Raw genomic sequence first — 15,849 nt, 5'->3', positions numbered from 1 at the left:
GGAATAATTAGGAGAGATTTGGCAGGGACTATGTTCTGATGACCTTGATGAATAGGTCAGACTTAAAATGGGAGAGGAAAGAATATCCCAAGGAAGGATAATGTGATGGCAGGAAACTAGAATTAGACAATGTGGGATATTAAGGGCTACCCGGTGTCCTGGCTTGGCAGAGTGAAAGGATATTCGTTGGAACACTGGTATTTGCCTACCAAAAACATCGGGACTGTTTTCTTATTCTGAGAAGTGCACTGTGGTAATGTCCAATGTTAGCATGAGGGAATCTAGATAAGAAATTCATAGGAACATTTGTACCATTGTACTACAGAAAACCACTACTTTTCTGTAGGTCTAAAACTATTCCAAATTCACGTTAATCATTAATGACCATGCATGGTGACTTTGTGACATAGTGATTAAACAAAAAAGTTGCGGAAGCTCAGACTTTGATTAGGAAAATAGTGATATATTAAGACGAATCAATGAATGAGTCCTAACTGGTAGGAGACTTTGAATAGTTGAGCAAAGATTTGGATTCAGGGACCAAAGAGAGAGTTCAACAGGCTGAGTGCAGACTTTGCATTCAGGAGACCCGCAGCACCAAATGGTCCCCTGAGCTCCACCAACAGCAACTCCTGAGCACTGACTGAGCCAGCAGTAACCCTGGAGCACCACTGGGTGTGGCCCCAAACCAAACAAACAGATAAATCAAGATTTGGGAGCTACTTCTGCGCTTCATTAGCTTCACTGAAACTAAGGACACTGTCTAGAGGAGAAAGGAAGAAGGCTGAACCTGGACTAATTTGAATATTATTTTAAATGTTATCACCCTTTTTGGTTTGTCTTGTTCAACACCACAGTACCTCCAAAGCATCACACTGATACCAACACTGTCCCTGAGTGGAGGTGAGGAGACAGGAGCGGCCCACTGAGTCCTTAGCCCGTCCACCTTCAAGTTCAAATCACAGTGACTTGGCCTCGCTCCATAGTCAGACTCCTCGAAGTCAACTCTCTTTATGAAAAAGTTGTGTTACAGGAGGCACCGCTTCTTCCAGACAGCTGCAAACAATCTCTTGGAGGATATTGCTCTGCTGTGTTGCTTTGTTGTGGGGAATCAGTGAAAAGGACCGTCCAGGTAATAAAACTTAGAGACAAAAAAAAAAAAAAGTTGAAAAAGCAACAGGCATGTCCTTCTCTCCCAGAGAGAACATAACATAACACTTGCCATAACCACGCTGCCAGACCCGGTGCCAGGCTGTTTCATTCGGGGTGCCCTGGAGGGGGGGACCGGTGAGACCCCTCCCTGCCCCAGGGGACCCAGCCCAGGCAGCCAAAAACCTCCATAACTCAACCGCTAGCCTGCTCATGGCCGCTCTCCACATGCTAGGGCCGAGCCTCACCCACGAGTGAACCTATTCATGACCCATGCAATCACATGTGATTGCATGACACTACATACTACATACCCTACCCATCCATACTCCGAGAGTACTGAACCACATTTGATGGGGTTCAAAGTAGGAGGCAACCAATCTTAGAGGGAAATATTTTTACACACACACACATAGATATGTGGGCTGGAGTGATAGCACAGCGGGTAGGATGTTTGCGTTGCACACGGCCGACCCGGGTTCGATTCCTCTGCCCCTCCTGGAAAGCCCGGCAAGCTACCGAGAGTATCCCACCCGCATGGCAGAGCCTGGCAAGCCTGGTGGGGATGCTTCAGCCTCGGTCCATGTGGTGGTGGGCTGAGCACGTGAGTGTGAGCTCAGAGCGTCTACTGCAAGGGCTTCCGCCGTGGGGTTCCCGAGCTGGAGGAGAGAAGAGCTGAGTGAGTGGGAGCATTTTGCGGCCCCCAGGAGCACATGTCCTGGCATCAGAAGAATCAGACACAGCTGTCCCCATGGGTCCTCCGCCTGAGTAGCCGTGGCAGTGGACGACCCCGATCCCGTTGTCTCTCTCTCCCAGGTTTTCTGGCTGCAGAACCAATGTCCTTGGAACCGGACAAGTCCCTTGCATGTTTTCCCTAGGGAGGGTGGCTGGGTCCTTGGAAGTAAGTGATTTCCTGTCATTGAGGGCAGGTGGGTGTCCCAACAATACATCGAACACACAAAAGGGAGGCCATTGTGTTGCATCCAAGCGAGGCAAGGGGGTCACGCCAACTCGCTGTTGACATGAATTTCTGCCAAGGGCATCCGCTCCTTCCAGCCTTTCCTAAGCTCTCTTCAATGCATTCCCACAGCACCTGCACCTCGGCTGTGTTTCCAGAAATAGCAGAAGCAAAGCACATGGCCCCTCTAGAAGAAAAATGGATCCAGTGAATAATAGTGTGGGCTCCTAGATCGGGAAGCCTGCACGTACCTGTCTCCTGCTGCTTCAACTCTGCCAGCGTGCCACCCAAAGCATCTCCCAGGACATGCTTTGGACCGTCTCAGATCGTCAGTCATCCCCCAAAAGCAGGAGGTCTGCCTTGCTAAAAACCTATAGATATGGAAGATGCTCTGGAAATATTTACCGAACGACTCCAGTGATGTCACAGGCACCTGGACACCTGAACCCCACCACCAGGACTCAAGGCTGACCGAGGTTCATTTCTGTTCACTGAAAACTTTCCTCAAAGAGGTCTGCAGAGAGAGGACGGGGAGAGAGAGGAAGGAACACACAGGGAGGCCGCTGGGGGACGGGGATTGAACCTAGGTTCCTGTAAAGCTAAATTAAGGCAAAGAACACTGATTCCCAACAGGGAGGACATCGAGAGCTTCCAGGGCAGGGGAAGGAGATGGCAATTTTCTGGGCCAGTTGCCCCAGACTCCCACCCATCAGAGATGACAAAGGAGACAGCACCTCGAGACTGTGCCACCGTGTGTGTTTTCCTCCCTTTGTGGGCTACTTCACCTTGAGAAATGTCCGGGAAATTGTGCCAAATGTGGGCAGAGAAATTTCCTGCTATTTTCTCTAGATTTTAGGCCCACACTGCTAGGGAGGATCAGGGTAGAAGCAAACATGTCCTATCTACACCAAGTAAGAAAAAACGGGAAGAAAAGGATGAAGTTCTTTACTCAGAAATTCTTGGGCCCGAGACTATTCTCATTCTTCAATTTCCCCTCCAGGCTAACATTTAAAAAAAAAATGTCACTTAGTAGCACTGTTGTCCCATTGCTTATCGATTTGCTCGAGCGAGCACCAGTAATATCTCCATCGTGAGACTTGTTATTACTGACCCTACTTTTAACGGAGGGTCGAAGAACAAGAAAAATCTACCAAGAGGAAAGTAAGCCAGAAATAAGCCTCAAACCATCGTTGATCACTTGTATCACTTGTCTTCGATTTGCTCGAGCGGGCGCCAGTAACATCTCCATTTGTCCCTGCCACATGTAGCTAGTGTAGCCCAATGATATCTGCTTGCTCCAGGAACAGGAAGAGCCTCAAACCGTTTACTCAGAGTTTTGACGAAGAAGTCTGACCATCTCGTTGATAGAAGGGGAGAATACTTTATATTTGAGAGTAACTATCATGGTACCAGGAAAATGTGCTGTTGCAAGTTTTCTGGGACTTTGGACCGTACTTTTCTTCCTTCTGCTAAAATTGAGAACAATACAGTCCATCAACTGGATCTTGCTTCTGTAGTGTGAGAAAAGACTTGCAGAGGTAGATCTTTGAAAAGGCACAGGCTCTCTCTGGCCCGAGAAGCCCTCCCCCAATTCAAATAAACGGGGTGGGCTCCTTGCAAAAGCAAAAATTTCAAAGTATGGACATTTTTAATGGATTAGAGGAACTACGGGCTCCAGAAATCTTGAGCTGAGAAGCAAACACGTTTAGAAAATGTTCCACGGACCTAGTTCTCTCTAGTGGAAAAGAGGCCAAAGGAAGGAGAGACCAGATGCTTATTTTGCCATTCATATGCATCTCCTCACTGGGGAGGGGACCGTTTAAAGGCATGTGAAAAGAAATTTTGCCCAAAAATTTCCCAAATCAGTCGTGAGATTGTTAGCACAACCAACACTACTCAGAGAAGTCAAGCAGAGCCCATTCCCAGCCCGGGCCCCTTCCTGCCCAGAGCCTGCCCGGCAAGCAGGAGGTCAAGACTGCGACCCCAGGGGCTGGAGCAATAGCACAGCAGGCAGGGTGTTTGCCTTGCACGCGGCAGACCCGGGTTCAATCCCCAGCATCCCATACAGTCCCCAAGCACCACCAGGAGTAGTTCCTGAGCACAGAGCCAGGAGTAATCCCTGAGCATCGCTGGGTGTGACCCAAAAGAAGACTTCAATCTTAGGCACCTCCCCACATGGGCCAAAGAGAATCTCAGCGGCATTGCCACTTGGGGCCCTGCGGACCGAAGAGAAGTGTGTGTGATCTCTAACCACAACGGAGAGGGAGAAGGAACAATGATATCTAAATTTTAAATTTAAATAGGATAAAGTCAACGAAAGGACACGTGCTTTCAGTTTGCTTCAGTACCTTGTCAGTACCTTGCTATGTGCCATCCCCTATAGACAATGCACAGGTAACTTAGCAACAATGTCTCAGAGCCTAGTAGCTGGCTTTCTACCTGAGTGTAAGTGAACCCCTGAGAAGTCAACTCATTTACAATTATGCTATCCCACATGCATCAGTGATGTGACAGGTTTGTGCCCTGTTATAGACACTTGCCACCACACAATTCATGTTCCACTGGAGAGACAGCACATACAAAGGAAACTTAAAAAAAAAAAAAAAAAAAAAAAAAAACCAGGCAATCCAGAGCCCTTAGTACATGCCAGCCTGCAGATTACTGCGCTGCTTTCGAAGTCACTGGATGCTAACCCTCTCTTTCTATTACAAGCTTATTTCATAGTCAGGTTCCTTTGGGTTTTTATGATTTTTTTCCCCTAAAAGTTACTTTTGGGCCTGGAGGAGGGGTGCAGGGGGATGACAGTCTGCATGCCAGAGCCCCACCTTCAAATCCCGGCATCACATGGTGGTCCCCCACGCCCCCCAACAATGTCAGGGGAGTTCTAGAACATAGCCAGTTGTGCCCCCACACACACACACAAATAAATAAAAATCACATTAGCTGAGATTGGAGAGAGCGGACAGTGGGTAAATTGTTTGCATTGCACACAGCTGACCCAGGCTCTGCATATAGTTCCAGGAGCAGCACCAGGGGTGATCCTGAGCACATCGAGTGTGGCCCCCGAAACAAAATCAAACAAACAAACCCCCCAGAAAACAAAAACCAAACTGCGTTTGCTATATGATTCACTGAAACAGTCCCAGGTCTTCAGAATCAAATCCATCCACATGGTACCTTCAGAGAAATGGAGCTTCCAACTCTGTCCCCTTGGCCCCAGTCTTGCTATGCTTTCTACAAAAACCCTTTTTTAAAAAGCTTTTTAATTTATTTTATTTTGTTTTCATAAAGTTGTTCACAATATTTGACTACATTTAATATTCAAACACCAATCCCACCACCATTACACCTTCCCACCACCATGTTTTGAACGTTTCCATCCTGAATCCCAACCCCTGCCCCCAAAGCAGAACCAAAATAATTTATTTTATATTGCTTGTTATGAGTAATCCTCTAAAAATCATCCAAAAAAGTTTTCCTAGAGCAAAGTGTGTGAAGATTGTTGTATTTTACCCAGGAGCCATTAAGCCCTTGTATAAGAGATTAGTAACATGTTGTTGAAGGCTGAGCCTTGCATACACACACACACACACACACACACACACACACACACATTTCCCTTGAATATTGGTTGCCTTCCACTTTAAACCCAATCAAATGTGGTGTGCTACTCTTGGCATATTAGTGGTGTAAAGTATGTTCAGGAATAGATTCACTCACGGGTGAGACTCGTCTGAGCATGTGGAGAGCAGCCGTGAGCAGGGTGACCATTGAGTTCTGGAAGTTTTCAGCAGCCGTGGTTGGGCTCATTGGGGCGGGGTGGGGGCTTCACCCATCCCCCTCCAGGTTGCCCCTGAAAACTTTTTTGAAAATGTGTTGTTTTACCCTTCCGTGATTGACTTGTAATAAACAAGTATGTGGAGATAAACATATCATACCTCTCCGTATCCAAAGCACTCAGAACAGGCTCTCCATACTTCCTTCTCCCTCCCTCTAGCCACTTATCTGGAAGCCAGTCCCAACTCTTTACTATAGCTTCAAAGTACTCCATTCCGTCCATCGGCCAATCCTCCAAGAATAGATTTTGGGTTGCTTCCAATTTCCGTCGGTGTTAACATCTGCTATTGTTATGAGACATTTGTCAGAATTGAGGAAACAGCATCCACAGATTCCTGCTCACAGAACCCCAGTTTGGGGAAGGAAGGCCGAATTTGCTCATCGCCAGACTCCAGGGCTGCATCCCCCAGCCCCTGGTCCCCGCCACTCTCCTCTCACCTGCCCACCGTGGAGCCTCCTAACGGACTCACTTGTGACTCTCCATCCTCCGCAATTCTCCCTGTGCGGCAGAGAAACCAGAAACATGCAACTCAGACCCTCTCAGAGCCCTGTGTGAAGGCACTCAAAAGCTTCCTACTGCAGTTCACAAACACTGCAGGCCCACGCTCTGGCTCTGAGGTGGGACGGAGCCTGGGCACGCTTGTGAGTTATGGCTGGGTGCGGACCTCCCCAAGCAAAACCAGAAGAAAGCAAGGAAAAGAAAAGACACTCCCAAGTTCTTGCAAGGCTATGCCAGGAGCAGCCTCACTCCTTCCGACGACTCCTCCTTGTTCACCTGCAGCTCATAGTTCTCCCCTCCAGCCTTCCTGGGGGTGCAGGGGACGCCGAAACAGGACAGGGGACATGGTTCATGCCAGACATGCAGACATAGTTAGGCAAGAATTGCAGACAGGGCCTCCCCAGCCTCTTGATCACAGCTTGGGGGGCTACCCCTTCTAGTGCCCCCCAAACATACACCGAATGAGAGGCATCTCTGGCCTCCCAAGTGTCTTAAGTCAGTATCTCTCCTGAAGCCCTGTTTATGGTCCCATGGGGAAACCACACGTTATCTTGTGATAACGGAATCACACTTTAGCCCTCATTCATGATCTGCCCGATTGAGATAAATGCCAGCCAAAGGCACGGCGCTCACGCTCACGCCAGCAGCCCCCTCCCGGGGCAAAAGTGCCCAGCACAGAGTCCATCACACTTGCTGATTGAATGAAAATGGCCTTTTGACTTTTGCCAGATCCTTCTATATGGTAGCTTGCCTAATTTTTTTTTTTGACCTATTGTTTCCTAGTCTTTGGCTTCACGTGTGCATTTCAAATAAGGGCGGGTGGGGGAAGATCTTTCAGAACTTTGAAGTGGACAAAATTTGAGCTTGAGCTCCTGAAAAACAAACAAACAAACAAACAAACAAACAAAGTACACCTTCTGGGAGTCTTTTAGGCCAAGCGGAGCATCCTTGTGTTAACCAGGGGAAGCTCTGACCTCCTCGTATCAAATGCGAAAGGGCGCTGCAACATCACCTGTTTTGTAGCAAGATGAGCTCATCTGGGCAGGGGCTGATGCAGAGTGAATGGATCCTTCTGGAAGCAGAAGAAGGGCTTTCTCACCGGGGAGTGAGCTTTCTGAGCCACAGTCGGGGAAGTCATTTCAGCCTGTTCTTGCAACGTTCTCACTGGAAGTAAAATTCAAGAAAGTTAGGACAGCAGCAGTGTGACCAACCTTCGGAGTCACCTCTGAGATACTAAGATCCTATTTTATGTCGTTCGACCTGACTTCTAGTTTGGGTTCTTATTCCTCTCCAGACTCCAGAGAAGGAGCACGTGTTTATCTACCAGCCTCGGAAAACACTGAAACAGTCACTCCAGTGAGTCTGGTCCAGTGGGTTACACAAATCTTACAGATTGATTGCTATGGGTCACCTTTTCTCTTTCCTAATAAAATGCGTCATCACATCTGCTCCGGTTGGACACTATTAGCGAAAGTCAGTCATACAAAGCCAGATTTGTAAAGAAATCTAAGGCCTATCCAATTTTAATTCATGTGTATCTCTTTTTATGGGACTTACTTCTAAGTCCCTTAAAATATGTTTGGGCGGCGAACCCCCTCATTGCAGGGGTCATGAACATAAAACACTTGAAGTCCAAGTCTCGGTTTCTGGCTCAGCTGCTGAAACCCTTCCAGCTGCTTCCTTCCAGATCAAAGCCAGGCCATCTGTGCTGCTGCCAGCATCGGTTTCTCGAGTTGAAGACAAATAAAAAGAAGTATTTGGGGCTAGAGCAATAGCACAGTGGGTAGGGCGTTTGCCTTGCACGCGGCCGACCCGGGTTCAAATCCCAGCATCCCATATGGTCCCCTGAGCACTGCCAGGAGTTATTCCTGTGCATCGCCAGGTGTGACCCAAAAACCAAAAAACAAAAAAAGAACAAGTATTTGGGGCCAGAGAGAGAGAATGCCACTGCCTTGCATATGGGTCAGCCCTGTTTTGACCCACAGCACTGTATTTGTCCCCCAAGTACCCCCAGGGGTCACCCCTGAGCATAGAGCCAGGAATAGGCCCTAACTGCTCAGTGGGGCCAAGTACCCACCCCACCCCCAGCCCACGTTTCCAGCATCCCTGCAGGGAACTAAGAATTTTCCTCCATTAAAGTCACAAAGTGCAGTTCCTGAGTTAAAGGTATGGACCATCCCTGTATGAAACTGTGGGTTCAACCCCTGGCATTCCTGAATCAAAAGAAACAGAAAAGGAATCATTGATTTCTTCAGATAACTCGGACTACTTCACTTCACAGAGCAAATGTTGCAAAAACACTATATGCTAAAGCTGAGTAAAAGTATACCTTAACTTTAGTTAAGGTTTATTTAACCAAAAGCTGCTCTGTTTCCAAATGCCCCAAAGACAAAAAATGGCTGTTTCTGTCCAAGTCCAGATTTTCCTAAAACAAAAATATTTTATGTAAAACTTTTCTAAGTTTCTAAGTTTTTAATTTTTATATAAAACTTTCCTAAGAACAGAAATTTACAATTGTTTCATGACAGCTTAACTTCCTTCTAGAGAGCAATTTGTACATTCCCTGGAGAATAATTAAAGCCCAGTATAAATGTACATATGCTTTATGTCTTTATGGAAGAGAGAGAGTAGGATTATTACTATGTTTAGCAATTCAAGAGAAATACTAAGAAATAGTTATCGAAATGTTCCTGAGTCTCACATAGTATAGACAGACATAAATGACAGAGGTCCTAAGGCACAACGACAAGCCTTCGCTGCAGAGGTTTACCTGGCTAAAATCCAGAGAGGTGTGTTGGTAAGTGTCTAACAAATGCTCTCAGGCAAACAGTAGACCTCAAAGCAGGTTTGCCCATTTGTGCAGTGTGAATACTTCCACCGTGTTTAACAACCACCTTCTAGAGGACTTGGCACTTGAACCGTTGGCTCACACAGCCAGAACCAGTCATTGGGGCTCATCACCGCATGCATTACCCATTCCTCATCACTGGCAGAATTCCATTCGTGTGGCACTGGCAATTTTCTGAGATTACAGACAAACAAAGGACATTTCCCAGCCATCCTGGCACATGGGAGAGGAGGGTGGATATGGTGGTGTTTGCTGGAGGGAGGGAGACAGAAGTGAAGGTGGCGCAAGGCCTGTCACAGATGGCGGTGACATTGGCGTGTCCCTGAGGGTTGGTTCATCCTTTCAGTCTTCATCCTTCTCTTCTTTTCCCCAGCCTAGAGTGCAGATACAATGATAAGAGCTTTAGCAGCCACATTGTAATCAACAGTGACGGTGAGGCCTGGCTTCTGACAGCTTGGCATTGTCTCACCGGCCCCAGGATTCTTATATGCGGTCTTCAAGCCACCAGAAAGAATGTCATATCTTAACTGAGTCTCAGCTAGGTTTTGTATTCAAGGCGGCCAAAGCCAATCTTTCAACTTGGGAAAATTTGTTTGTTGACAACATGCCTAGCGAAGAGAAAAAAGTTGTCAGAAGTCAAGTCATTTAAGAAGTCAAGTCAAGGGGCCGGAGCGATAGCACAGCGGGTAGGGCGTTTGCCTTGCAAGTGGCCGACCCAGGTTCGATCCCCGGCATCCCATATGGTCCCCCGAGCACTGCCAGGAGTAATTCCTGAGTGCAAAGCCAGGAGTAACCCCTGAGCATTGCTGGGTGTGACCCAAAAAGCAAAAAAAAAAAAAAAAATTTAAGAAGTCAAGTCAAGTCACCCCTTCAAGACACATAGGCGTTACATGCCCTCCCCGTCTCCTCCCCCCAGCCACACACACACAAAGGGCCAGGGAGTACAGGAGGCAAGCCCCTTCGTGTGGCCTGTCCCAGTTGGATCCCCAGCACAGTCAGAAGTGACCCCTGAGCACAGAGCCGGGAGCAACTTCTGAGCACATCTGGGTGTGTCTCAACCCCCCACCCCCATAGCCCCTATAAGAAACTTAAAGAAAAAAAACTTACCGAGCCATGGAATATTTTGCCAACATGAATTGACCTAAAATACTTGAGTTTGGAAGCAGACACGGCCTTCTCAGCTCGATGCTCCGGACGCTGGGTGCACAGACTCTTGGCCACGCTTCCTGAGCACACAAAAGGGGCCCGATGCTGTGGAAAGCATGGTGCAGGCATCAGAATTCTCGCTGGGTGCCCTGGGGCAGTCAGTCTCAGAGCGTTGTTTGCCTCACCCTGACAGCATCGGTGCTCTGGAGCCTAGGAGGTGGCAGGTGCCTAGAGCCGGGCCTGGTGGTGCGGAAGCACGGAGTCAGCTCTCGTTTAAAGGAAGCAAGCGGGGCTGGAGCGATAGCACAGCGGGGAGGGCATTTGCCTTGCACACGGCTGACCCAGGTTCCAATCCCAGCATCCCATATGGTCCCCTGAGCACCACCAGGGGTAATTCCTGAGTGCAGAGCCAGGAGTAACCCTTGTGCATCGCCGGGTGTGACACAAAAAGCAAAAATAATAATAATAATAATAATAATAATAATAATAAAAATAAAGGAAGCAAGCTAGTGGCTCAGTCACCATCATCTCCCCCTCTCTGCCCCCCGCCACACACACACACACACACACACACACAGAGCCTATGCAGCAGGCTGTCATCCTCAGCCGAGAGGGCTTAGGACCATTCTGAGACTAAAGGCAGACCGTCTCCCAAAGGTATGGCCTGGTGAAAGGTAAGGGCTTGATAAACTCTAGCTATCGTGAATTGAGTCAGTAAAGGCACCGGGGCAGCAGAGGTAGTATAACCGTTAGGGAGCTTACCTTGCATGCAGCTGAGCCAGATTCGGTTCCTGGGACCAAGTATGGTTCCCTGAGCACTTCCGGGAGCGATGCCTGAGCACAGAGCCAGGGGTATACCTGCGCACCACTGGGTTTGAACCCAACAACAACAAAATTAAAGTAAGGACACTAGAAGGAGACTCTTTTGGAAAGATCTGTGCCAAAGAATCAGCTCAGTGCAGAGTAAGTACTAGTGGTGTGTGTGAGAGAGAGAAGACGAGTTCTTCTATTCCTCCATCTCCAATATCGGCGTGTGATGTGCAATGAATGTGGCAAAGAACAGGTGATGGGTGACGTGAAACAGTGAGAAGCCCCATGTGTGAGCAAACAGAAGAGGCTTAGGCTGAGGCTCTGCTGGACAGGAGGGATGGTCTGGTCTGGGAGGCCTGCCAGGGGGCCTGGTTCTGCCATTGATGTGCTTTATGGCCGTGGACAAATGACCTCACTCTCTTGCACTCCATTTCCCTTATTTGTTAAAATGATTTTGAACTGAGCAAACCCAACCAACCGTCCCATGTTTAAAAGAGTTTGGGTTGGTTTACTAGCTGTTGAGGAACCTTAAACAATAGCTCAAATTTTGCACAATGGGTTTGCTGGGATCATAAACCAAGTCTGAACAGAGGATAGCGTCTGTAAGTGTTGGGAGGGAGAGTGTTGTAAATTTGCCTGTGTGTGTGTGTGTGTGTGTGTGTGTGTGTGTGTGTGTGAAGAATAAGGTAGATCATTGAGAAATGCCACTGGGGTGATACTTTGAGGGGCCATGTTTTAGAGTTAAGTGTATTGGGTGGTGCTAGACTGAACTTGCCTGTCCAGGGGATTGACATGGGTCAAGCCTTCCTTTGGGAGTTGATTTTAGCAGTGTGATATGAGGGGCACCCAAGGCATGGAAGAGCCAGGATCACCCTGAGTCGGCACGAGATCAAAGTCCCCGGGGGCATGGGAAAGGAAGGACATGAGGGAGTTGGAAGGAGGATATGAGTAACTTCTGGAAGGAATAAACCCATGGAAACTTCGTCCCCTGTGATCTCACTGGCAAGGAGAGGAGATGGCAAATCAGCCGTTGGTGCAGGGCTGTTCTTGGCACACACCAGGGGGCTGAACATTCTTTGAATGAATGGGAAAAGAACAATTTGAACAATAGGTAGTAAACTCATAAATTACCTATGTTGACCTCCTTTCGTAAGAGTTGGCTTGGGCCAGGGGATAAGGCACTTGCCTTGCACACGGGCAGACCCTGGTTCGAATCTCCACCCACAGCACCACCAGGAGTGGCCCCTGGACATGCATCGAGAGACTAGTGTCCCTGGTCATTTCTGGGTATTGCCCAACCTTTGGCCCCAACCCCAACCTCCAAAAAAAGAAAAAAAAAAAACAATTGACTTACTAGAAGTTAGAAGTCAGTTAACGAAGAGAATGCTGTCAGTATGTCAATGCTAATTAGGAATTCATTTGCATTAATATTCACGGTGAGGTTTGGGGTATCACCAAGTTCCGCAAGGCAGGAAAATGGCACCGGGAGCAGTGCCGAAGATAGGCAAGGCTCGAAACCAAAGCGGTCTCACCTGCCTGGGAATGTGGTCCGAGAGAGCCACTGGCTAAGTGAACAGGGAAGAGTCCCAGGAAACATGCAGAATGGTCAAAATTCTACTGCCCCGGTATGATATATCACATGACTTTCACATAGGATAGGTGGTGTTCAAACTGCTGGCAGGACGGGCAGGCTGGAGGCCAGCAGCTTTGTAACAATTCCTAGAATTTATCAATAGACTCGGAACGTAGGCTTGATAATGAGGTGAAGGTGGTCATACCACAAAGCCATTCCCGGGGCAAGAGAGATAGTATGTTGGGGGGGCACTTATCGGGCACACATAGCGCACCCAGTTCAATGCCCACATAGGGTGTCCCAAGTCCCACACGAGTGGTCCTGAGCAGAGCAAGGAGTATGACTCGAACGCTGTCCCGTGTGCCCCCCCCACCCCATCACATACACAATAAACCGTTCCTGTGAAGAGGCAATTCAGGACAACCCACTGTGATTCTAGTAGATTTATCCTTTAGGCCCAATTCACGTTCGTGATAGATCTGGCAAGGGAGGGCTACCCTCTCCGCCCCTGCCTGGGAGCCCCGAGAAGGCACATGGGGTCTTCTCCTGGATTTCAACAACAGGCTTCAGAGCATTGATCACTGAATAGCTCAAGTTCTCTGGAGGCAAGAGTGTGATGAGAAAGGAAAGGCATTGCAACATCAAAAATTCATACTTTGCACCTTCTCCTCGACCACAGTTATTACTGGAACAATCCTTTTTAATGGGAAGAATACCACACCCGTGATTGCTGGCAGGGCCAGGGAAACGGGCGCACTTGAATCCAACAGAGGAGCAGAGGGGCAAACTCAGCCATGCATTTCTTCTATTCAGAGAACCATCTTTTTTTTTACAAAACAAAAAAAAGTTTTAAAAAATGTTCTTTAAGTGAATGGTGTAATTGGCATAGGATACGTTCCTTTTAAGTATGGAACACAGTAATTTTTTTTATGTTTTCAAATGCCTATGTTCCATGTTGTAAATATGATTTTTATTTTTATTTATTCTTTTGAGGGGGGTTCAGTCATATAATGTTCCATCCCTTCCCTCCACCCATCCCTTCACCAGTTGGAACACAGCGATTTGATGTTATTATCTTTCCCAAAATGAGCACCTCAATAAATTTAGTTAACTGATCACTCTTAAAACAAATATTGAGGGTTTATTTAGCACATATTAAAAGCTCAGCCCAGGTTACGGCCCCCGTGGTTGTCTGTGCTAAGCAGCAATTGCTGGTTCTACACACCCGTGTGGCACAGTTGCCTTCCCTTCACCCGCACCTCCTTCCCTCGGAGTGTCTCGTCTTCCTCCTTATTCACCGCCCCCCCATGTTTCCTGGCTGCTCAATACCATCTCTGTATCCCCCCAACTGTCGCAGCTCCATTCTCCACTGTCCCCCAGCTTTGGGGAGCAGTTCCCCACCTCCGGGAGCTCTTGGCCCTTCCTGGGGAGCCCTCCCTCCTGCTCCTGGACCACATCCTCCCCTCACTGAGGCCGCCCTGCGCTGCTCCCACCGGCTCTCGCTCCCTCCACCCCTGCCTTCCCCAGCCCCGCTCCTGAGACTGACCCAGGCTGGGGAGAGATGCACGTCCACGTGAGTTGACTTGTCTTTACATTCAAGACCACAACCCCAGGGGCCGTGAGTGACAGCACAGCGGGTAGGGCGTTTGCCTTGCACACAGCCGACTGGGTTCCATTCCCAGCATCCCATATGGTCCCCTGAGCACCGCCAGGGGTAATTCCTGAGTACAGAGCCAGGAGTAACCCCTGAGCATTGCCGGGTGTGACCCAAAAGGCAAAAAAAAAAACCCAAAAAACCAACGACAACACACCTCCTACCGATGCCCAGGGCATTGCCCGCCTTCCCTGCCACCTGTCCGATGGCATCTTTCTTCTCAAACTCTCTGAGAAGATATGTTGCTTCCTCCTCTCTTCCAAAACCCGCTGTCTTCCATCCCCACCCCCCAGAGAGGAGTCCTGGCTACAGCCCCCGGTAGGACAGGCAGAGAAGAGACTGTTCCTGCCGGCTCACCTCACCGGACCCCGGCCCTGCGCATCTGGCCCAGTGCCAAGTCCCCGCTTCGGTACACCCCCTCCAGGCCACGCTGTAGCTCTCCCCTCTGCTCCACCCCGTGACCCCCAGCCCCCACCTCGCGGGCGCCGCGCCCACCTCCGGCAGCGAAAGGTTCACACCCATAGGAGTGATAGTCACCCACCTGCCCCAGCCCCCTGGCCAACCCGGGCCAAGGCTAAGAGTGTCTGTGTGTGTGTTTGTCATGCGCCCGCAGGGGAGCTGTGTGGGATGTTGGCCATCCAACCTGCTCAACAGACCAGGGCCTGTGCCTTCATTCACTTAGTGTTGGTGCTTTTGTTGTTCCTCCTGAATTCAACTTCCTTTAAATCTTTTTTTAAAAAATTATTTATTCAGCCATTTATATATTTAGGTCACTTGACTGTGCTCTGTGCTCAGGGATCACTCCTGACAGTGCTCAGGGAACCCTACACGGTATTGGGGATAAACCAAGGCCCAGCACGTACAACCCATGGGGCTCTTCAATGTCCTTTTTATCACAGCAACATTGTCTAGGTGGGTTTTTAAGCCCATGTTCTCCCTTGAACGCATATCTCACTTGCTTCTGTTTCTTTGCTCGGTTATTCGCACTCTTGAATACCTACTTCTCTCTTTCTCTCCTCTCACACCTTTCTAACAAAGTTTTAATAAAGACTGTCTTCACTGTCACTGTATCACTGTCATCCCATTGCTCCTCGATTTGCTTGAGTGGGCACAGTAACGTCTCCATTGTGAGACCTGTTACTGTTTCTGGCATATCGAATGCGCCACGGGGAGCTTGCTAGGCTCTGCCATGCGGGCGGGTGGGATACTCTCGGTAGCTTGCCGGGCTCTCCGAAAGGAGCAGAGAAATAGAACCCGTGCAAGACTACCTTGCTTAAAAAAATCGCAACACAGCAAAACAAAAAGTAACTTTGCAGAATGCCATTCCCTAACTTTTAGCACACATCATTTAGAATCAACTCGTGTCTAATGAGGC

This window comes from Sorex araneus, chromosome 7 (assembly GCF_027595985.1).
Source record: "Sorex araneus isolate mSorAra2 chromosome 7, mSorAra2.pri, whole genome shotgun sequence".
Lineage (NCBI taxonomy): Eukaryota > Metazoa > Chordata > Mammalia > Eulipotyphla > Soricidae > Sorex > Sorex araneus.
Note: the sequence above shows the minus strand (reverse complement) of the source record.